Raw genomic sequence first — 24,195 nt, 5'->3', positions numbered from 1 at the left:
GCACTGCTCTCCGGTGATTGTGGGCAGTGGTCTTGAGGATGAAGTAAGCAGTCTTCCTCTTTCTAGGACTGCTTGTAACCTAATTATGCGATTTAACATATATATAGGAGTCCAGTATCCCCAGGATCCATACTCAGCCCAGGAGGCGGGATTGTAGTATGCAAGAATTCACTCCAGGGGCCACTAATCATCTTTCCAGTTTCCAATCTGAAGGTACATTTTTACCTGGGATATTTCAGATACATCAGAATAGACTGTCACCCCTAATCGTTCCCCCCTGTGTATTAGTAATAAAAACAGACGTGGCCAGATGGTTCCCAAAACACATGTTCCAGTCCAATTCCTGGGTAATTCAGAGTATGAATATTTACCACAGATCCAATGTAGTCCTTCTGGAGCTTCCCAATTACCCCAGGATTCTTATATAAACTCCAATTTTTCCCTGCATCTGCAATATCTGAAGGATGGCCTCAAGTGGTCCATTTTCTCATTGTTTCATTCCAAATGCTACTGTTTTCACAAGTTAAACCCCCCACTGGCTTTTTCCCTTGTGTCCTGGTTTAAGCCCTGTAGGCAAGTCAGCCACGCAGTTTCTACTCCCTCCACAAACACACTTTCTTCCCTCCCCCACCCCCGCTCCCGGAGGGATGGGGAGGAGAATAGAAAGAATGTAACTCCCACGGGTTGAGATAAGAATAGCCCAGTAACTAAGGGATAACACAAATCACTACTGCTACCACCAATAATAATAATAATAAGAGGAATAACAAGGGAAGAGAATTAGATACCACCCGCCGAAACTAGCCCGACCAAGAATAGAGTGCCCTTCCGAGTCACTCCCAGTTACATCCCGGGCATAATGTGCTGTGGTATGGAATACCTCTTTGGTTAGTTTGGGTTAGGTGTCCTGTTTCTGCTTCCTCCCAGCCTCCCCTCCTCCCTGGCAGAGCATGAGACTCACAAAGTCCTTGGTCAGACCAAACATTTGAGCAGTAACCAAAAACATCGGTGTTATCAGAGCTGTTCCCAGGCCGAAAATCAAAAACACAGCGCTGCACCAGATAGATACTAAGAAGGAGAAAAAGTGACTGCTACAGCTAAACCCAGGACCGTATCCACCTCTTATTACATATCATTCATGTCATGCTCAGATCCCACATTTTCAATATACCGTTGCTTTTACATATATACATCCACATACACACACAGAGAGAAAGAGATGATTTCTCAGTGCATGGACCAATCCCTATAATGCCGCTGAGTCCATTCGGTCCATGATGTCAGGTTCCACCTCTTGTAACAGTCTTTCGGGACAGGAGATGATGTGTGCAGTGTTGGATCATTGCCTGCTGATGCTGATCGTTCCTTTACTGTAGAACTCATCTGGAACTATCAAAGTTCATTATCTCTTGGGATGATGGTTGGAGGGAAGTCAGGGCCAGTTGCTGGTGACCTGAAGACATCTAGTTGATGGGCTACAAATGTATTACACAGCAGGCAACAGCACACAATTAAGTTCATTGGCTGTTTTCCCCTAAAATCAAATCCCCTTGAGGTATACATCGGACATCCCCATCTTCCCGCATTACCCACCAAGTATATCTGGGTCCCTGAGCAAAAGCAATCCCACGAGTGGGTTTGCCTTTACCTGAAGCAGGAATAACCCAGACGGTCTTCCCCAGCAAATTCTTCATGTGCACCACAGGAATTTTATCCTCCTCTACAATATGTAAAAGTTCTGACTGGGCTGGGCCAGCCCTGTTGGCAGATCCTCTGGTGTTGACCAACCAGGTGTCCTTTGGTAAGTGTGTATCCCAATGCTTGAAAGTTCCCTCACCCATTGCTCTCAGTGTAGTTTTTAACAGCCCATTGTACTGTTCAATTTTCCCAGAGGCTGGTGCATGGTAGGGGATGTGATATACCCACTCAATGCCATAATCTTTGGTCCAAGTGTCTATAAATTTATTCCAGAAATGAGTCCCATTGTCTGACTCAGTTCTCTCTGGGGTGCCGTGTGGCCACAAGATTTGTTTCTCAAGGCCCAGGATAGTGTTCCGGGCAGTGGCGTGGGGCACAGTGTATTTTTCCAGCCATCCGGTGGTTGCTTCCACCATGGTAAGCACATGGCGCTTGCCTTGGCTGGTTGTTCGGAGTGTGATATAATCGGTATGCCAGGCCTCCCCATATTTATACTACAGCCATTGTCCTCCATACCAAAGAGGCTTTAACCTTTTGGCTTGTTTAATTGTAGCACATGTTTCACAGTCATGAATAACCTGGGCAACAGTATCCATTGTTAAGTCCACCCCTCGATCACGGGCCCATCTCTATGTTGCACCTGTGCCCTGATGGCCTGAAGTGTCATGGGCCCACCGGGCCAAAATTAATTCACCTTTATGTTGCAAATCTAAGTCCATCTGAGCCACATCAATCTTAGCAGCTTTATCCACTATTCTGTGATGTTCTGTGATGTTGTTCTGGCATTCTTCAGTGGCCTGAGTCTTGGGTGCATGAGCTTCTACATGGCGTACCTTCACCAAGAGGTTCTGCACCCGGGCAGCGATATCTTGCCACAGTGCAGCAGCCCAGATGAGTTTACCTCTGCGTTGCCAGTTGCTCTGCTTCCATTGCTGCAACCACCCTCACAGGGCATTTGTCACCATCCATGAGTCACTACAGAGATTAAATACTGGCCACTTTTCTCATTCAGCAATGTCCAGGGCCAGCTGGATGGTTTTCACCTTGGCAAACTGACTCTATTCACCCTCTCCTTCAGCAGTTTCTGCAACTTGTCGTTGAGGACTCTGTACAGCTGCCTTCCAACTCTGGCAACCGGGGTGCCAGGAGGAGCTGTGCTTCAGTGCCAATCACTTCTGAAGCAGCTCGAACCCCTTCAGAGGCTGCCAGTATCTCTTTCTTAGTTGGGGTATAGCTGGCCTCAGATCCTTTGTATCCCCAACTCCAAAAGCCGAGGGGTCAACCTCAAGTCTCCCCGAAGTTTTCTGCCAGAGGCTCCAGGTAAGACCACTCTCCCCAGCTGCATTGTACAGTATATTTTTTACATTTGGTCCGGTCCGGTCCGGACTGGTCCAAGTGCCACTGCATGAACTCTCTGTCATTTAATTTGCTCAAAGGCTTGTTGTTGCTCAGGGCCCCATTTAAAATCATTCTTCTTCTGGGTCACATGATAGAGAGGTTTGCAATCAAACTGTAATTTGGGATGTGCATTCTCCAGAACCAAAAAGCACCCAAGAAAGCTTGTGTTTCTTTCTTATTAGTTGGTGGAGACATTGCTGTTATCTTGTTGATCACATCTGTGGGGATCTGTCTACGTCCATCTTGCTACTTTATTCCCAAAAACTGAATCTCCTGTGCAGGTCCCTTGACCTTACTCCGTTTTATGGCAAAACCGTCTTTCAGCAGGATTTGGATTATTTTCCTCCCTTTCTCAAAGACTTCTTCTGCTGTATCGCCCCACACGATAATGTCATCAACGTATTGCAGGTGTTCTGGAGCTTGCCCCTTTTCCAGTGCAGTCTGGATCAGTCCATGGCAGATAGTAGGGCTGTGTTTCCACCCCTGGGGCAGTCGGTTCCAAGTGAACTGGACACCTGTCCAAGTAAAAGCAAACTGTGGCCTGCACTCTGCTGCCAAAGGAATTGAGAAAAATGCATTGGCAATATCAGTTGTGGCATATCACTTGGCTGCCTTGTTTCCAGTTCATAGTGAAGTTCTAGCATGTCTGGCAGCACTCAGTGGTGGTGTAACTTCATTCAGGCCACAACAATCTACTGTAAGTCTCCACTCTCCATTAGACTTTCGCACTGACCATACGGGGCTATTATAAAGGGTGAGTGGGTCCTACTCATCACTCCTTGGCTCTCCAGTCTACAAATTAGCTTATGGATGGGAATCAGAGAGTCTCTGTTGGTGCGATATTGCTGCCGGTGCACTGTTGTGGTCGCAATTGACACTTGCTGTTCTTCAACCTTCAACAACCCCACAAAGGATCCTCTGAGAGTCCAGGCAAGGTGGACAGCTGCTCAATTTCCTCAGTCTCCAAAGCAGCAAGACCATCGGTACCCTTTTGGGTCTTTGAAGTACCCTCTCTTGAGGTATTCTATGCCGAGGATGCCTGGAGCCTCTGGACCAGTCACAATGGGGTGCCTTTGCCAGTTCCTCCCAGACTGGTTGATTTTAGCCTCCAGTACAGTCGACTTTTGGAATCCTCCTGTCACTCCAGAGGCTGATGATGTGCTCTCCTGGTTGACGGGTAAAATCTTTTCGCATATTCCGTAGCTGGGTTGAGGTCCGAGGTCGAGAAGTCACCTTCTTGCCTCTTTTTTGCTTTTTCTCTTGCTTACAGGGGCAACCGATATTGGTACGAATTGGTCCTCTGGTTTAGCTGCAGTTATTATCACTGTGGTTTGAGTAGCAACTGCACTTGTCACTGGGGGTGGTGCAGCTGCTGTACTTGGAGCTGGGGTAGCTGCACTGTACATTGCTGGGTAGCTGTGCTGTCCATTGCAGCCAAAGTTTGGGTAGCGACTGTACTTGTCGCTGGGGGTGGTGTAGCTGCTGTGCTTGGAGATGGAGTAGCTGCACTGACTGTTGCTTTGCCCTCAGATCCAGGGACATTTTTTTCATTTTGAAGGTGCTGGATAGTGTTGAACAAGGCTCTGTAAGCATAGGCCAAGCCCCAGCACGATGCCATGATTTGTCCGTCTCTGGTATGGCCAGACTGACCACACACCTCATTTAAGTGTTTTACTAATTTTTGCGGATTTTGCACTTGTTCGTGGTGAAATTCCAAAGCACTGGAGGGGACCATTGACCTAGATACTTGCCCATACTGTCCCACACACCCTGCCACTCATGGCTGTCCAGCTTTGAGGAAAATCTCTTGGTCCTCCTATATTGTCGTTTAACCCCAGACAAGACCCAAACCTGACTCTGCTTAACTCTTGAAATCAGACAAAATGGTTGTGGGCAAAACACACTCTGTATGCGTGCCAACATGGCAATCCCCATCACAATCAGCAAACAGGCCTCAGCAGTGTTAAAAGACCATTCAAAAACTTCAAAACTCTCAAATGATGCTGTAAATAGTCGGGGGGGGGGGGGAGGGTAAGAGAATATCTCCTTCACAGGTTGACCACCCGAGAAGGAGAAAAAAGATGTGTAATTGCTAAGCACTTTTATTATATACCTCCCAAAGTATAAAGGTGGTGACCATACTGGGAACATAAGCCAGATCAGTTTCATGATCAATGATTCTAATGTGTTACAAATCATTACCATAAAGTACAATGAGACAAGAACCTTAGCCCAAGCCCCACACTTGAAAAACACTAACACAGCAAATACCGGCTGTAAATCATAGAATCATGGAATCATAGAATAGTTAGGGTTGGAAAGGACCTCAAGATCATCTAGTTCCAACCCCCCTGCCATGGGCAGGGACACCTCACACTAAACCATCCCACACAAGGCTTCATCCAACCTGGCCTTGAACACCGCCAGGGATGGAGCACTCACAACCTCCCTGGGCAACCCATTCCAGTGCCTCACCACCCTATCAGGAAAGAATTTCCTCCTTATATCCAATTTAAACTTCCCCTGTTTAAGTTTTAACCCGTTACCCCTTGTCCTGTCACTACAGTCCCTGACAAAAAGTCCCTCCCCAGCATCCCTATAGGCCCCCTTTAGGTACTGGAAGGCTGCTATTAGGATAAGGTATGATATACTGAAACTGTGAGATCAAGAGAAACAACTTTGAGAGCCAATAAACCAGCATTGTGACGAGTGACTATTAATCCAAAACAATGAACGCTTATCACAAAAACGATTAGACACACTCCTGTCAGATCTGTCTTTATCTCAACCCCTCGTGCTCCATGATGGGCGCCAAAAAGAACTCTCATGGTTTAAGCCCTGTTGCCAAGTCATCCATGCAGTTTCTACTCCCACCACCTCTTTCTTCCCTTCCCCCACCCCCCCCCCCCCACCCCCACCCCGCCACTCCCGGAAAGCTGGGGAGGAGAATCGAGAGAATGTAACTCCCACGGGTTGAGATAAGAACAATCCAGTAACTAAGGTATAACACAAATCACTACTGCTACCACCAATAATAATAATGATAAGGGAAACAACAAGTTAAGAGAATACTATACCACCCGCGAAAACGCGAAAACGAGCGCTACCGAGGAGAGAGTGCCCTTCCAGGTAACTCCCAGTTATATCCCGGGCATGACGTGCTGTGGTATGGAATACCTCTTTTGCTAGTTTGGGTCAGGTGTCCTGTCTCTGCTTCCTCCCGGTCAGTCTAAACATTTGAGCAGTAACCAAAAACATAGGTGTTATCAGCGCTGTTCCAAGGCCGTAAGTCAAAAACACAGCGCTGCACCAGCTACTAAGAAGGAGAAAAAATGACTGCTACTGCTAAACCCAGGAAACTCCCCCTAGTTTATATACTAGGCATGATGTGCTGTAGTATGGAATATTTGGCTACTTTGAGTCACGTGTCCTGTCTGCTTCCTCCCAGCTTCTTGTGCCCCTCCTCACTGGCAGAGCATGAGACTGAAGAAGTCCTTGATTGGGATAAGCATTACTTAGCAACAACTAATCCGTTGGTTTGTTATCAGCATTGTTCTCAGACTAAAGCCTAACACAGCATTGCTCCAGCTACTAAGAAGGAGAAAATTTACTGTTACATTTGATCCCAGGGCACAATGTCAGTCTTTAATGAGGAATTGAAAAAAAAATAAAACCTAAGAAAACCCCCAAAACACCAAGCCAACCACTCCAAAAGTAAAATTATAAAATTTTGTAAAGATCAGTGCATAGACAGAGAAGCTACCTTAGACTGTTCCATCCTTGATTTGGACATTTTGACTATACTAGATTTCTAGATTTTCTTACTCTGAAGCAAAAGTCAATGGGGAGAGTAGTGAGGCAATGTAATGCTTTACCTTTCACATCTTTTCTAATAATTTAGTTCAAGCAGGCTTTGGGAAAATCACACTTTTATTTCAAGATATAAATGATCAATATAGTGATATATATTTTGTGCTTGAGGGAAAATTTACTCAAAATTGTTTCATGATGAAAATGCCAAAGGCAGATGCTTTTGTTCAGTCCATTACTTTGAAGGGACCTTTTAATCTTAATTCCAAATTAAAGACTTGTGGGCATTGCATCAAACAAAGGCAGCATATGTATGTTTTAGCAATGAAATATTAGGGATCTATGTATAGTAATTTGATGAAAAAAAACAGTATTAACATATTTTAACAAAGTAAACTGTATAATTACTTTGGACTAACAGGTGATTCTGCAATGTAAGAAATACTTTCACTAATATACCTACAAACCGTTGTTCTTTGCCTAGCCAATGCTCTCCCATCTAAGTGAAGAGGGTCACAGAGCATCTCAGCCAGCAATGTTCTATCTATCTTCAAAAAATTTGGGGGAATAATTAGCAGAAAACCAGATCAGGCTGAAATTAGAAAAATTTCCGTACTGATAAATCATCATTTTCTGTTATTTCTGGTTTTGTGATGTCATGTATAATATAGAAGCTTTCTAGATATTTAGGAAATCAGCTGAAACTTGGGGTGAAATCATGTATCTAGGTCAGGATTTACTGAGGGGAGGCTATGGTGACCTTAGCCACTCAGTACTAGACCCTGTTTCTTGCTTCATGTCATAATGCTGGCAGTTCAGGATTTCTTATTGTGGTACCATGTTCTCCCATCACATGTTGCAGTATTGCATCTCATGTACCCCCAGACTGCTACAGTGGGGATTTTGAAGATGTAAATGTGCAAAATCAGGCCTTCAACATGAGAGAGGATGCTCTTGAGCATGGGGAGAAGTCCTACTGAGAGATAAGTGACAGTAATGGTCAATTGAACCTTGGTTTAGAGGGAAATGCTCTAGTCTCTCAGATATTAAGGTCTACACCTGTGTTATCTCAGTTGCAGAATCAAATGCAATGCAGAGAGAATCAGAATTATCTATGTGGGCAATAACGCTGGTCTTGCTCCCAGTCTGACTGCCAGTATCCTTCCTGTGGCTCTCCTTTTAACTGGCTGCCAATATAGCAACATTGCAAATGAGTTTAATTTGTGCATAGTGCAGAAGTTTCATTCTTTCAAATCCTAAGACAGAAGAATAGGATATTTTAGTTAACGAACAAAAAATAAAACATGTTTGTTCTGTTGCATTGGTTTGTTTTGTTTTTTTTTTTTTCTTAAGGAATAGAGTCTTATTTTCTGCTGAGATTTAATACAATGCAGGTAATTCTTCTAAATCTCACTGACTGGTTTTGAAAGGTGGGTAAAATGTAGCACCAGTGCACTAGATTGTGATAACAAACATTAACTTGAAGCTCCATCTATTTTATGATCCTCCTGCTGCCCCCTCTTCTTGCTGCCCTGTATTCTTCTCTCTTTCCCAAGCACTTGTAGTGGAAGTAGATCCTCCAGGTGCATTAGCAACCTTGAGCAACCTGGTCTAGTGGAAGGTGTCCCTGCCCATGGCAGGGGGTTGGAATTAAATGAGCTTTAAGGTCCCTTCCAACCCAAACCAGTCTGTGATTCTTTTTCCAGTAGTTCATGCTTCTGGCTATTTTCTCTTGCTTCTGTATGGCAGTTACTGGCCACATGAACCCTGGCCTATGAATTGTTGGTTTATTCAGGTAGCTAAGTTCAGTTCAACAATTCAAGTTCTGAAGAAATCTATGTGAATAGAAGCAGAATTCAGCAGAGCCATATGGGGCTATTAAAGGGTGAGCGGGTCCTGCTGATCGCTCCCGGACTCTCCAGTCTACGAATCAGGAGATGGATAGGAATCAGGGAGTCTCGGTTGGTGCGATATTGCCGCCGGTGCACTGTTGTGGTCGCGATTGGCACTTGTTGTTCTTCGACTTTCAGCAACCCCACAACAGAAGGATCCTCTGAGAGACCAAGCAAGGCGGACAGCTGCTCAATTTCCTCAGTCTCCAAAGCAGCAATACCAAAAGCCCATTGGTACCCTTTTGGGTCTTTGAAGTACCCTCTCCTGAGGTAGTCTATGCCGAGGATGCCTGGAGCCTCTGGACCAGTCACAATGGGGTTTTTTTTGCCATTTCCTCCCAGTTAGGCTGATTTCAGCCTCCAGTACAGTCAACTCTTGGGATCCTCCTGTCACTCCAGAAATATATATGGGTTCCACCCCTTGACAGCTTGATGGCATCAGGGTACACTGTGAAACAAGGGGGACAGAAAATCACAAAATGGAATATATAAACCTTTAGAATCAGTTTTAAGTAATGCTAAGTTTGATGGCTTTGTAACAGTAGCAATGGAAAATTACTAAAGTGCATGATTCATAGAAAAAAAAAATAGAGTGCAGCTAGAGAACACACTGAGCATTCTTGTACAAGATAAATTGTTATAGTTGACAGAGTTTTAAGAAAAACAGGCTAGAAGAACAGGACACAGGGATAAGGAGTATCTGGGAATGGCAGGTGTCCAGGATGGGCTACAGTTAAACTAACTGGTAAGTAGGAGGATAGGAGGATTATTATGTCTCCTGTGCTAACGAACCAATTAAACTGGTATGAGCATCTACTGCGCGTGCTCCAAAGGCTGCCGGAAGTGATGAAGATTGTTGGAAGAAGTAAACGACCCTCAGAGACCACCACCACAATTCTGTATGCATGCGCAGAACTTTCTGGAAAATGACGTAATGTATGTATGCCCAGGGACTATATAAGGATGACTTGTGGAGCAACAGGGAGAGACACACGTTAGGAGGAGCTGTCCCCCGTGTCTCCCGGTGCCGCAATAAAGAATACCTGCTTGTCAGCTTGAAAACTTTGTTGGCAAGTTTGTTCCTGGGGTTTTCTCCGAATCAGCTGTGCACCAGTATCTACTAAAGCCTTATACTTCTGTGGGACTGATGTGCCAGGCCATTTGATCCACACAGTCCAGTAAATCCGATTATCTCCTACCTCCACCTGGCTGGAGGCAGGGCCCCTCTAATAGTCATCACAACGGGACAGCAGCTTGTTGAAATTGCTGCAGACTCACATGCACTACAGTTGTTCCCTGTAGAATCCTTAAATATTGTTTGTGACTCAGAATATGTTGTTCGATTGTTACCACACCTCTCTTTTAGTGTGTTAAAAGAAATCAATAACCGTGTGCTTTTTGACATTTTGCTGAAGCTAAAACATTGTTTGGAAACTAGGAATTACTCTGTTTTTATTGGACATATTAGACTGCATTCCAGCCTGCCTGGCCCTTTAACTGCAGGTAACGACATAGCAGACTCCTTGACTGTTAACACTGTACAGTTTACTTCTGCAGCTGCTTCACATTCTTTTTTTCATCAGAATGCCTCTGCTTTAAAGGAACAGTTTAACCTGTTTAATCTCAGTTTAAACAGGTTTAACAGTTTAATCTCAATCAAAACAAATTGTCAGGTCTCACCCTGACTGTCAGTCAACAGCTGAGTCCTCATTTGCCATGGGTGTCAATCCTCATGGCTTAAAGGCAAATGAGATTTGGCAAACAGATGTTACACACATTGCTTCCTTTGGTGCCTTTAAATATGTTAATGTGTCTGTTGACGCATTTTCACATATGATTTCAGCTTCTGCCCATAAAGGAGAGAAGGCCCGTGATATTTTCCGACATTTAACACGTTTGTTTGCAACCTTAGGAGTTCCTTCCCAGTTGAAAACGGATAATGGCCCTGCGTATACCTCATTAGCTTTATCACGATTTTTACAGCAATGGGGTGTCACACATGTCACTGGTATTCCCCACTCCCCTACAGGCCAGGGGGTTGTGGAATGAACTCACGCTGTTCTGAAATCCCATTCTACAAAGACAAAAAAGGGGGAATATGGTCCCTCAAGAACAATTAGACAATGCCATCTATAAATTGAATTTTTTAAATAGCACTCAGTCTTCCATGAATACTCCTGTCACTGCAGCACAACAACATTTTGGCTCTGATAGTCCACTTTCTGAATGTGCTGAAGTGTGGTATGGTGATCCTTTGGGCCTGCAAAAATGCCAGCTTTTAAAGAATATAGGAGTTATTTTTTTCTAAAATTACATTTCACTTTGCCATGTTAAATTTCACTTTATGTTATATTTACCACATTTTTGTCATAAACGTGAGCAGTTTGTACTGCTCCTATTCCCTTTTAATAAAATATTTTGGTTTGTTAAGGAATGTGGGAATTTGCTCATAGAATCACAGAATCACAGAATAGTTAGGGTTGGAAAGGACCTCAAGATCATCTAGTTCCAACCCCCCTGCCATGGGCAGGGACGACACACACTAAACCGTCCCACCCAAGGCTTCATCCAACCTGACCTTGAACACTGCCAGGGATGGAGCATTCACAACCTCCCTGGGCAACCCATTCCAGTGCCTCACCACCCTAACAGAAAAGAATTTCCTCCTTATATCCAATCTAAACTTCCCCTGTTTAAGTTTGAACCTGTTACCCCTTGTCCTGTCACTACAGTCCCTGACGAAGAGTCCCTCCCCAGCATCCCTATAGGCCCCCTTCAGGTACTGGAAGGCTGCTATGAGGTCTCCACGCAGCCTTCTCTTCTCCAGGCTGAACAGCCCCAACTTTCTCAGCCTATCTTCATACAGGAGGTGCTCCAGTCCCCTGATCATCCTCATGATCATCATGCCCCATCATAGAAGGCCACCAAATTGGTAAGGCAGGATTTCCCCTTAGTGAAGCCATGCTGGCTGTCACCAAGCCTTCCAAACCTATTGCTCAAATTCCAAAAGAGGTAGAAGAGGCTGTAGTTTGGGAAACAGAAATCCCGGAAAAATCAAAAGCAGCTCAACCAGTAATAGTGGAACTAAAAGATGGGGTTAGACCAGTAAGAGTTAAAAAATATCCACTAAAGCTAGAGGCAAGATTTGGGATTATAAAAATAATTGAGAATTTTTTAAAATATCGAATTTTGGAAGAATGTGAATCAGAATATAACACACTAATTTTTCCAATAAGAAAACCAAACGGTGAATATAGGTTAGTACAGGATTTGAGGGCAATAAATGAAATAACAAAAGATATCCACCCAGTAGTAGCAAATCCTTATACACTGTTAACATCTGTGAAGGAAAAATATAAATGGTTTACAGTGATTGATTTAAAAGATGCCTTCTTCTGCATTCCTCTTGATAAAAATAGCAGGAAACTGTTTGCATTTGAATGGGAAGAATCCACAGAGGGGACGAAAAACACAACTAATGTGGACCAGACTACCACAAGGATTCAAAAACAGTCCAACCCTTTTTGGGAATCAATTGGCTAAAGAACTGGAGACATGGACTACTCAAGGAAAGGTACAGGTACCGAGATCACAATATCTCTTATTGCAATACGTAGATGACATCTTTATTGCAACAGAAATCATTATGCATAAAAGTGACTATTGAAATCCTGAACCACCTAGGCCTGAATGGTTATAAAGTCTCGAAAGAAAAGGCACAAATTGCATGTACAACTGTGTTGTATCTAGGATGTGAAATTTCACAAGGACAGCGAAAGCTAGGAATAAAAACTGCATAGAGGCAATTTGTGCCATTCCAGAACCACGGAATTTACATGAGCTAAGGACATTTTTTGGCATGGCAGGATGGTGCAGGTTGTGAATAATGAATTACGGACTCATTGCTAAACCCCTGTATGAAGCCCAAAAATCACATGCTTTTGTTTGGGACAAACCACAAAAAGAGGCCTTTAAAAGACTGAAGAAGGCGTTAACAAAATCACCAGCATTGGGACTCCCAGGTTTGACAAAGGACTTTCAATTATTTGTCCATGAGAGACAGAGATTGGCTTTGGGAGTATTAACCCAGAAAATTGGAAGCTGGAACAGACCAGTAGGATATTTTTCAAAACAACTGGATCCGCAGCTTTTCTAGGAACTGACCTAGAGGAAGGAATTCTTGAACATAACTGTATAGAGGTCATCAAGCATACGTATGCAACCAGAACAGACTTAAAAGATGTACCTCTTGAGCAACCGGACTGGGAACTTTTCACAGATGGAAGCAGCTTTGTGGAGAACGGAACACGGTATGCAGGATATGCCGTGAGAATGCAACAAAAGGTAATTGAAGCAAAAGCATTGCCTCCTGGGACATCAGCTCAACGAGCAGAGCTGATAGCTCTTACAAGAGAGTTGGAACTGAGCAATGGTAAAAAGGTGAATGTATGGACTGATTCAAAGTATGTGTTTGTTGTAGTACTTATACACGGAGCATTGTGGAAAGAACGAGGACTGTTGTCTTCACAAGGGACTAATATAAAATATCAAGAAGAAATTTTGAAACTGATAATTGCTGTACAAAAACCCAAACAGGTAGCCATTATGCATTGTAAAGCACACCAAGGAGGAACTTCGAAGATATCCAAAGGAAATACACTGGCAGATTGGACAGCTCGACAAGTTGCCCGAAAGGTATGGAACATGATGGCCCTGATACCTCTCAAGGTAAGCCCACTCCATACCTATCTTTCACAAGATCCTAATTATTCAAAAGAAGATGAAAAGCTGGCAGGACTTTTGAAGGCTCAAAAGAATTTTGAAGGGTGGTATACAACAACAACTGGACAAGTAATAGTACCACCAGCAATAATGCGAAAATCCTACAAACTGAACATCAAAAATGTCATTGGGGTGCAGAAGCATTGGTAACTTATTTAAAACGAGGAATAATTTCCACACAGATGCTAACTATGGCAAAAGAAGTGGGGTCAAAATGTGAAATTTGTTTGAAAAATAATCCAGTAGTAAAAAGACAAGTTAAGATGGGAAGAATTAGGATAGGAGTGGAACTAGGAGATTATTGACAGGTTGATTTTGTGGAACTACCAAAAGTACAAGGGTACAAATATCTGCTAGTAGGGGTTGACACTTTTTCTGGATGGCCGGAGGCCCTTCCCTGTCACACCAATCAGGCAAAGGAAACGGTGAAATGGTTGCTTAGAGAAATCATTCCACGATTTGGAGTCCCTTTAGGGATATCATCAGATAGGGGTCCACACTTTGTTGCAACCATAGTGCAAGAAGTTAGTAAACTATTAGGGATATCATAGAACTTACATACCCCCTGGAGACCCCAATCTAGTGGACAGGTAGAAAAGATGAATCAAACAATAAAGAGACAAATCAGTAAAATATGTCAAGAGGCCAGAATAAAATGGCCACAAGCATTACCTATAGCTCTGTTACGAATCAGAGTAAAACCCAGAAGTGTCAATAAGCCCCTATGAGATCCTCTATGGAAAGCCATACTTGGCAGGAACCCTCCACAGGAACTAAAGTAGGATGGGCTATGGAATCCTTATTTGCTCAAGTTGCAGCATATCAGAATAGAGAAATGATTTATGATCTGATTGGTCAGACAGAAAGATTAGCCAGAGTAACGAGGAAGGGATTCAGAGACATGAATTTGCAGTTGCAAGCAACGACTAAAATGACCTTGCAGAACAGAATGGCATTGGACATGTTACTGATTAAAGAACATGGTGTTTGTGAATATTTGAAAGATAGACTAGACCATTGTTGTGTTCATATTCCTAATGTAACTGCGAACATAGAATACGATATTTCCTAATTGACTAAAGTTGAACAAGAAGCGGAAAAAGAAAGAGAATATATTGAACAAAATTGGATTGGAGTGCTCTTTGATAGTTTGGGCCTTCACCTCACAGGATGGGTCCATTCCCTCATGCAAACTATAATTGTGATACTGATTGTATTTTTCATGATATATCTAACGTATCTTTGCGTCCGAAAGGAAATAGCCCGAAGCAGTGCACGGACCCATCGAATTATAGGAGCAGTAACTAGGGGACATCCAAAGTACCCCACACCTCCACCTACTTATCAGGAGACAGCTACCTAAGAGAATGAAAATACTTAAGTATTTTCAAAGGGGGGAAATGTTAGAAAAGGGCAAAATTTTTACAATAACTATATAAATAGTAGAAATTATTATATTTGAGAAATTTATAAATCAATAGTGTGGTTTTGGAAATACTGTAATTTTGCAGTATTGTTTGTAGTTTCGTACCATAGTTATTCAGTAACCAATGTTAACAATGGTAGGCTTGGTGGCAAGAACTAACATAACCATATATGGTGAAGGGTATATGGGTGGATTTAAGAAAGTATTGTGAAAGTCAATCGAAGCAGCTATTATGGACACACCAAGGGTAGTCAAGTGAGAATAAGAGAATGCTGGCATCCACACAATGGTTGGGATATATCCAAAGAACAGAAAGGTGAAAAGGACAGAGTGAGGAAGACTTCTTACTTCATCCGAGGAAGACTCCTTATTTCATCAATGCGACCACCAGAGGGGGGTGCGCAAGCGCAGAAGAGGCTGATGTCGTAATAGACTGATGTGGTAATCCTTGATGCATATGTATTAGTTAATGATGTAATCCGTGTTGAATATGTATTAGTGACCAAATTTTTAGTGTATAAATTGTGAACGCGATGTGACGAGGTTGAAGCCAGATTTGAGGGAATGCCCCTGGTTTCCCAGCGCTGCAATAAAGCACCTCATATAACCATTCCGGTGGTTATGTGTTTATTCTTACGCTAACAAACTCAGCGCCCAAGGAGCATTTCCTGGGTACCAGTGAACTCCTACATCACCACTTGCACCTAAGGCAGCCCAGAAAGTTTCTGAAAGGTAGTACTCAACAGAGCTGCAACTGGGAGAATACAGTTTAAAAGCAGAGAGCTCTCTCTTAAAATCAACTAGTTATTAAGTAATTTAAGATGTTTACAGTACTACAAGAGTATATTGCTGATTCACTCACATTTTTTATAGGTCCATACCTGCACTTTTTGGAGCCTTACCAGTAGAAGCACAATAGCCTGTTGTAGGATTTTTTTTATTTACTTTTTTTTATCAGGTGGGGAGAGAAGAATCTAAGGGCATTCCCTTTTTTTAATGTTTAATATAGCAAAGATGCGCTATACTGCTGATGAACAGTGTTTTATCAATAAAATCCTATGATTTAGGTTCATTTTGTCTCTCCACCTGAATTTCTCTCAGCTTATTGAAGACTGACTGGGTGGATGGTCATCTTCTATCCGATATGCTTCTAGAGATGACAGAAGGGTGCAGTTAAACTGTTACTATGTTAAGATGACAAGAAATAAACCACCAAGGGACTTAACCTTAGAGAAGTAGAGTTCCACATCTTAATTATTATATAGTTTTTATAGGCAATCTGAAAGGTAACCTTTGATTTACAGCTGCATAAAGTAACCTTTTGAAAGACTTTATGAGCATCAGAAATCAAAACCCTAACATTCTTGCTGCAAACGCAGCATAAAAGAGCTAATAAAATATTTTATTTTACTTGTTTATAACTACTTGATCACTGCATCCAAGGCTGCCATATAACATTGTAAGTAATTTTAGAAGCTGGAAGACTGCTCTTGCTAAGCCAATTTTCAAACTATCTGCTTAGGAGTTCAGCTGACGGTGCACAAAACACAAATGTGTTTATTAGCTCCTACACATACCTGATAACCCAGTCCCAACACCAATCCCTGAGGGACACCACTCATTACTGGTCTCCAGCAAGACATTGAGCCATTGACCACAACTCTTTGTGTGCGGCCATCCAGCCACTTCTTTATCCACCGAGTGGTCCACCTATCAAATTGATGTCTCTCCAATTTAGAGACAAGGATGTTGTGTGGGACAGTGTCAAACGATTTGCACAAGTCTAGGTAGATGACTTCAACTGCTCTACCCCGTCCATCAGTTCCGTAGCCCCATCATAGAAGGCCACCAAACAGGTCAGGAAGGATTTCCCCTTAGTGAAGCCATGCTGGCTGTCACCCAGCACCTTGTTGTTTTTCATGAGAAGTCATTAAGTCAAAGAAGTCATTAAGAACCTCAGTCTTGTCCAAATCCAGGGTAGCCAGTTCTCCTGATACCTTCCAGGGGGGGCCTATGTTGTCCCTAGTCTGTCTTTCATTCGCTACCGACCTATAGAACCCCTTCCTGTTATCCTTAACATCCCTAGCCAAATTTAACTCTAACTGAGCCTTAGCTTTCCTAACCTGGTCCCTAGCTTCCCGGACAACATCCCTGTATTCTTCCCAGGCTGCCTGTCCTTGCTTCCACCTTTTATAAGCCTCTTTTTTCATTTGAAGTTTTCTCAGCAGCTCCTTATCCATCCAAGGAGGTCTCCTGGCCCTCCTACTGCACTTCCTTCTAGTTGGGATTCAACACTTCTGAGCTTGCAGTAGGTGATCCTTGAATATCAACCAACAGTCTTGGGCCCCCCTGCCCTCCAGGGCTATATCCCATGGAACCTTACTAAGCAGGCTCCTGAAGAGGCTAAAGTCTGCTCTCTTGAAGTCATAGAATCATAGAATAGTTAGGGTTGGAAAGGACCTCTAGATCATCTACTTCCAACCCCCCTGCCATGGACAGGGACACCTCTCACTAAACCATCCCACACAAGGCTTCATCCAACCTGGCCTTGAACACCGCCAGGGATGGAGCACTCACAACCTCCCTGGGCAACCCATTCCAGTGTCTCACCACCCTAACAGGAAAGAATTTCCTCCTTATATCCAATTTAAACTTCCCCTGTTTAAGTTTTAACCTGTTACCCCTTCTCCTGTCACTACAGTCCCTGACAAAGAGTCCCTCCCCAGCATCCCTATAGGCCCCCTTCAGGTACTGGAAGGCCGCTATTAGGTCTCCACGCAGCCTTCTCTTCTCCAGGCTGAACAGCCCCAACTTCCTCAGCCTGTCTTCATACGGGAGGTGCTCCAGTCCCCTGATCATCCTCGTGGCCCTCCTCTGGACTTGTTCCAGCAGTTCCATGTCCTTTTTATGTTGAGGACACCAGAACTGCACACAATACTCCAGGTGAGGTCTCACAAGAGCAGAGTAGAGGGGCATGATCACCTCCTTCGAACTGCTGGTCACGCTCCTTTTGATGCAGCCCAGGATATGGTTGGCTTTCTGGGCTGCGAGCGCACACTGCCGGCTCATGTTCATTTTCTCATAGACCAGCACCCCCAAGTCCTTCTCTGCAGGGCCGCTCTGAATCTCTTCTTTGCCCAGTCTGTAGCTGTGCCTGGGATTGCTCCGACCCAGGTGTAGGACCCTGCACTTGTCATGGTTGAACTTCATAAGGTTGGCATCAGCCCACCTCACAAGCGTGTCAAGGTCCCCCTGGATGGCATCCCTTCCCTCCAGCGTATCAACCGGACCACACAGCTTGGTGTCATCGTCAAACTTGCTGAGGGTGCACTCAATCCCACTGTCCATGTCAGCGACGAAGATGTTAAACAAGACCGGTCCCAACACCAATCCCTGAGGGACACCACTCGTTACCGGTCTCCAGCCAGACATCGAGCCATTGACCACAACTCTTTGTGTGCGGCTGTCCAGCCAGTTCTTTATCCACCGAGTGGTCCATCCATCAAATTGATATCTCTCCAATTTAGAGAGAAGGATGTCGTGTGGGACAGTGTCAAACGCTTTGCACAAGTCCAGGTAGATGACGTCAACTGCTTTACCCTTGTCCATCAATTCTGTAGCCCCATCATAGAAGGCCACCAAATTGGTCAGGCAGGATTTCCCCTTAGTGAAGCCATGCTGGCTGTCACCAAGCACCTTGTTGTTTTTCATGTGCCTTAGCATGCCACCCAGGAGAATGTGCTCCAAGATTTTACCAGGCACAGAGGTGAGACTGACTGGTCTGTAATTCCCCGGGTCTTCCATTTTCCCCTTCTTGAAAATGGGGGTTATATTTCCCTTTTTCCACTCGTCGGGAACTTCACCTGACTGCCATGATTTTTCAAATATGATGGCCAGTTGCTTAGCAACTTCATTCGCCAGCTCCTTCAGGACCCGCGGATGGATTCCATCAGGTCCCACGGACTTGTGTGCGTTCAGATTTTGAAGATGGTCTCGAACCAGATCCTCTCCTACAGTGGGCCCAAGGTCTTCATTCTCACAGCCCCTGCATCTACTTTCTAAGAACTGGGTGGTGCAGTCAGAGCCTTTGCCAGTGAAGACCGAGGCAAAGAAGTCATTCAGAACCTCAGCCTTCTCCAAATCCTGCGTAGCCAGTTCTCCCGAAAGCTTCTTCAGGGGGCCTATTTTGTCCCTAGTCTGTTTTTTGTTTGCTACGTACCTGGAGAATCCCTTCCTATTATCCTTAACATCCCTGGCTAGGTTTAATTCTAACTGGGCCTTAGCCTTCCTAACCTGGTCCCTAGCTTCCTGGACAACATCCCTGTACTCTACCCAGGCCACCTGTCCTTGCTTCCATTTTATATAAGCCTCTTTTTTCCTTTGAATTTTCCTCAGCAGCTCCTTATCCATCCAAGGAGGTCTCCTGGCCCTCCTGCTGCACTTCCTTCTAGTTGGGATGCAGCACTCCTGAGCTTGTAGCAGGTGATCCTTGAATATCAACCAACAGTCTTGGGCCCCCCTGCCCTCCAGGGCTATATCCCATGGAACCTTACTAAGCAGGCTCCTGAAGAGGCCAAAGTCTGCTCTTTTGAAGTCCAGGGCAGTGAGCTTGCTACACGCTCTTCTCACTGTCCTGGGGATCTCAAACTCAACCATCTCATGATCGCTGCATCCAAGGCTGCCCTGGAGCACCAAATTCTCAACGAGCCCTTCCCTGTTGGTGAGCACAAGGTCAAGCATGGCACCTCTCCTTGTCGGCTCCTCTATTACTTGCAGAAGGAAGTTGTCTTCCACACAATGGAGGAACCTCCTGGATTGCTTGTGCCGGGCAGTACCATCGTTCCAACAGATGTCAGAGTGGTTGAAATCCCCCATGAGAACAAGGGCCTGCAAGCGTGAGGCTTTTCCTATCTGTCTGTGGAGTGCTTCATCCACAGGTTCTCCTTGATCAGGTGGCCTGTAACAGATTCCCACAGTAATGTCTCCCACAGCTGTTTTCCCTTTAACCCTGACCCACAAACTCTCTGTAAACTGCTTACCTGTCCCCAGACAGAGTTCCATACTCTCCAGCCTATCCCTAACATAAAGGGCAACTCCCCCTCACCACCTGCCAGGCCTGTCTTTTCTAAAGAGCCTATAACCTTCCATTCTGGCACTCCAGTCATAGGAGCCATCCCACCATGTTTCTGTGATACCTATTATATCATACCCCTGTAGACGTGCACACATCTCTAATTCCTCTTGTTTGTTCCCCATGCTATGGGCATTTGTATTGAGGCATCTGAGCTGAGCTCCAAATGAAGCCGGCTCATTGGCTGGAGCGGCTGGAATATCTCCACATTGCTCTGAGCATTTATTATAGGTCATGGCACCTGACTGTGTATGTTGGGATGTAATGATGCCCCCGTCCCCCAACATATCTAGTTTAAAGCATCCTTGACCAGTCTGGCAAGCCTCCTACCAAAACCAGTCTTCCCCTTCTTTATCAGAGCAGCTCCCCCAGCCCCCAGTACACCTGGCCTACAAACTTCAGTCCCATGTTCAAGACACCCAAACCCCTGACTATGACACCACCCTTTTAACCATTTATTATTCTGGCCAATCCTCCTAGCTTTTTTAAGGTCCTCCCCTTTATCTTGGAGAATTGATGAAAAGACAATCTGAGCTCCAGAGCCCCTAACCACCTCTCCCAGGGCTCTGTAGTCCTTCTTTATGTTCCCCAGGCTACTTCCATCTATATCCCTAGCACCCACGTGGATCACTAGAAGTGGGTAATAGTCCGTGGGACTTACTAGAATAGGCAGCCTTTCTGCAACATCCCTGATTCATGCCCCAGGTGGGACAAGGGGGGGTCACAAAATTACAAAATGGAATATACAAACCTTCAGAATTAGTTTTAAGTAATGCTAAGTTTGATGGCTTTGTAACAGTAGCAATGGAAAATTACTGAGTTCCATGATACACAGAAACAAAAGAGTACAGCTAGAGAACATACTGAGAATTCTTGTACAAGATAAATCATTATAGTTGACATAATTTTAAGAAAAACAGTTTAGAAGAACAGGACACAGGGATAAGGAGTATCTGGGAATGGCAGGTGTCCTGGATGGGCTACAGCTAAACCAAATGATAAGTATGAGGACAGGAGGATTATTATGTCTCTGGTGCTAACGAACCAATTAAGCTGCTATAAGCATCTACTGCGCGTGCTTCAAAGACTGCCAGAAGTGATGAAGTTTGTTGGAAGAAGTAAACAACCCTCAGAGACCACCACCACAATTTGTATGCATGCGGGGAACTTTCTGGAAAATGATGTAATCCATATGTAGCCTCATGAATATGTGTGTATGCCCAGGGACTATACAAGGGCAGCTTGTGTAGCAATATGGAGACACATGTTAGGAGGAGCTATCCCCCATGTCTCAATAAAGAATACCTGCTTGTCAGCTTGAAAACTTTGTTGGCAAGTTTGTTCCTGCAGTTTTCTCCGAATCACAGGTAGGCAACACACCTGCCTCAAGACCGGGTCAGGCCGACAGATGAGTGCTTCTGTCCCTTTCAAAGTAGAGTCCCTTAGTACTACGACCCGCCGCTTTGTATAACAAACACTGTGTGTCTGAAGCGTGCTAACCAACTTTGTCTTCCATTAACTGTCTGTTAAATCTTTTCTAGACCCTCTTTTTGGCTGGGGAATGAGACCTTGAAAGTGCCTGGACTCCTCCTTCTCTTGAATAGAAAATAACTGTGTGATCACCTGAGACTGAATAAGGAAGTTGAGAAGAATTCAGTTGTTCTGCTACAGGGTTATCCTGGGTTCAGCAGTATCAGTCATTTTCTCCTTCTTAGTAGTTGGTGCAGTGCTGTGGTTTTGACTTTCGTTCTGGGAACAGCGCTGATAACACCGATGTTTTCAGTTCCTGCTTAGTAATGTTTACTCTGACCAAGGACTTTCTGAGCCTCATGCTCTGCCAGGGAGGAGGGGAAGCTGGGAGGAAACAGAGACAGGACACCTGACCCAAACTAGCCAAAGAGGTATTCCATACCACAGCATGTCAAACCCAGGATGTAATGGAGAGTTACCCAGAAGGGCTAGGCCACTCCAGGGTTGGAGGACGTATTGGTTGGTGCTCGGTTGGGTGGGGTGGGCGAGTTATCGGTCGCCTGGTGTTGAGGTATTGTATTCTTTCCTTGTTATTTCCTTTATCATTATTATTATCGGTGGTAGAAGTAGTGATTTGTGTTATACCTTAGTTACTAAACTGTTCTTATCTCAACCCATGGGAGTTGCATTCTTTTCGATTCTCCTCTCCATCCCTATGGGAGTAGAGGGAGGGAAAGAAGGGGGGGAGTGAGTGGACAAGCTGTGTGGCTGGGTTTAAACCACGACAATCATGAAACTGATCTGGCTTGCGTTCCCAGGGTGGTCACCACCTCTATACTTTGGGAGGTATATAATAGAAGTGTTTAGCAATTACACATGTTTTTTCCGCTCCTCGGGTGGTCAACCTGTGAAGGAGACATTCCCTTACTTTCCCAGCCCCCCCACCAGACCATTTACAGCATCATTTGAGAGTTCTGAAGGTTTTGAATGGCCTTTGGGTACCCTTGAGATCTGCCTGTTGATTGTGATGGGGATCACCATGTTGGCCCACGTATAGAGTGTGCTTTACCCACGACCATTTTATCTGGTATGAAGAGCTGAGCAGAGTCGGGTTTGGGCCTTGTCTGGGGTTAGACGACGGTACAAGAGGACCAGGAGATTTTCCCTGAGGCTGGACATTTATGAGTGGCAGGGTGCCGCAGAATGGACTCAGTCAGAGATCAATATGATCAGACCAAAAGCCGTTTATTACAAAGCATCAACTCCTTATATACTGTTGCTTACATTAGCTCACAATGATTAGGCACATTATGATTGGATATATGTCCTTAAGACCCCATAGTAACTAACATATAATTGGTCAGGCACATTTATGAGAACTTGACCCTGAAAGCTTGCCAACAGTCCATGGTTTCACAACTCGGTAAATTCCAGCTTCTTCTTCTCTTGCTTGCTTAAGCTTCCTCTGGCCTCTCATGGCCTTGCTGTATCTATCTTTTGGGATTATTCAGAGTTCACGTACCAGATATCCATTCTCCTGTGAGAACACTGTCTCCACAGCAGGGTGTGTGGGATAGCATGAGCAAGTTTCTAAGCCAGTGGGACCCTCCAGTGCTTTGGAACTTCACCACTGAACAAATGCAAAATCCAGAAAAATTAGTAAAACACTTAAATGAGGTGTGTTGTCATTCTGGTCATACCAGAGAGGGACAAATCATGGCAACGTGCTGAGGCTTGGCCTATGCTTACAGAGCCCTGTTCAACACTATCCAGCACCTTCAAAGGGAAAAAAAAATGTTTCTGGATCTGATGGCAAAGCAACAGACAACACAACTACTCCAACTCCAAATACAGCAGCTACACCAAGTCCAAATACAGCAGCTACACCAACCCTAGTGACAAGTACAGCATCTACTCAAACTCTGACTACAACAGTGCAGCTACTCCAACTCCAAGTACAGCAACTACACCAACCCCAGAGACAAGTACAGCATCTACTCAAACTCTGCCAGCAAAAGACAGCATCGCTACTCCAACTCCAAGCAAAGCAGCTACACCAACCCCAGTGACAAGTACAGCAGCTACCCAAAATGCAACAACAGATACTGCAGCCACTCTAAAGCATGAGCAAATCTTTTTATCCTGTGGAGATGGTGAAACTTAGTATCATAGAAATATTTCGGTTTAACACTGTTAATCTGCCTAAACTACAAGGGCCTCCTCGTAGGTGAGAAGGGATGCCAGGCCATGCTCGATCTCCACAGATTGAAAAGATATCTTGAGGAAGTGATATTGGTGCATTAGAAGAACGCGAAAAGTTGACAGAAATATAATTACACTGTGGGTGACGGGACAGAAATAGTTAATGAAATGGATCCAGGTGTTATTGCCCTGGTAGGGCTTAAGCCTTGTGAACCCTAAAGAGAACAATGAAGGGTCAAGATCGGTTAGCAAAACAAAGGCGGTTTGCAAGATAAAGCAGGATGTGCAACTCAAAAACAGACCAAACAATGTAAATATTTGTAACCCTTAGTGGTTTTGCTGAATCAGGATGACAAGGACGTAAGAGAGTGGAAAAATACTGCTTA

The 24,195-nt window shown here is 44.4% G+C and overlaps 1 protein-coding gene across 1 annotated transcript in view; it reads right to left on the bottom strand.

Moving 5' to 3' along the window:
• Positions 1 to 6,871: 6,871 nt before the first annotated feature.
• The window catches only part of LOC136004289 (low-density lipoprotein receptor-related protein 3-like), a 62,561-nt gene continuing 45,237 nt past the window's right edge, over positions 6,872 to 24,195 (bottom strand). Inside the window, exon 3 of the transcript XR_010608360.1 lies at positions 6,872 to 9,246. The gene's annotated coding sequence lies outside the window, so the exon portion shown is untranslated. The remainder of the gene's footprint in view (positions 9,247 to 24,195) is intronic.

The sequence above is a fragment of the Lathamus discolor genome, chromosome W, assembly GCF_037157495.1.
Source record: "Lathamus discolor isolate bLatDis1 chromosome W, bLatDis1.hap1, whole genome shotgun sequence".
NCBI classification, from domain to species: domain Eukaryota; kingdom Metazoa; phylum Chordata; class Aves; order Psittaciformes; family Psittacidae; genus Lathamus; species Lathamus discolor.
Note: the sequence above shows the minus strand (reverse complement) of the source record. Positions and strands in the feature narration are given on the sequence as shown.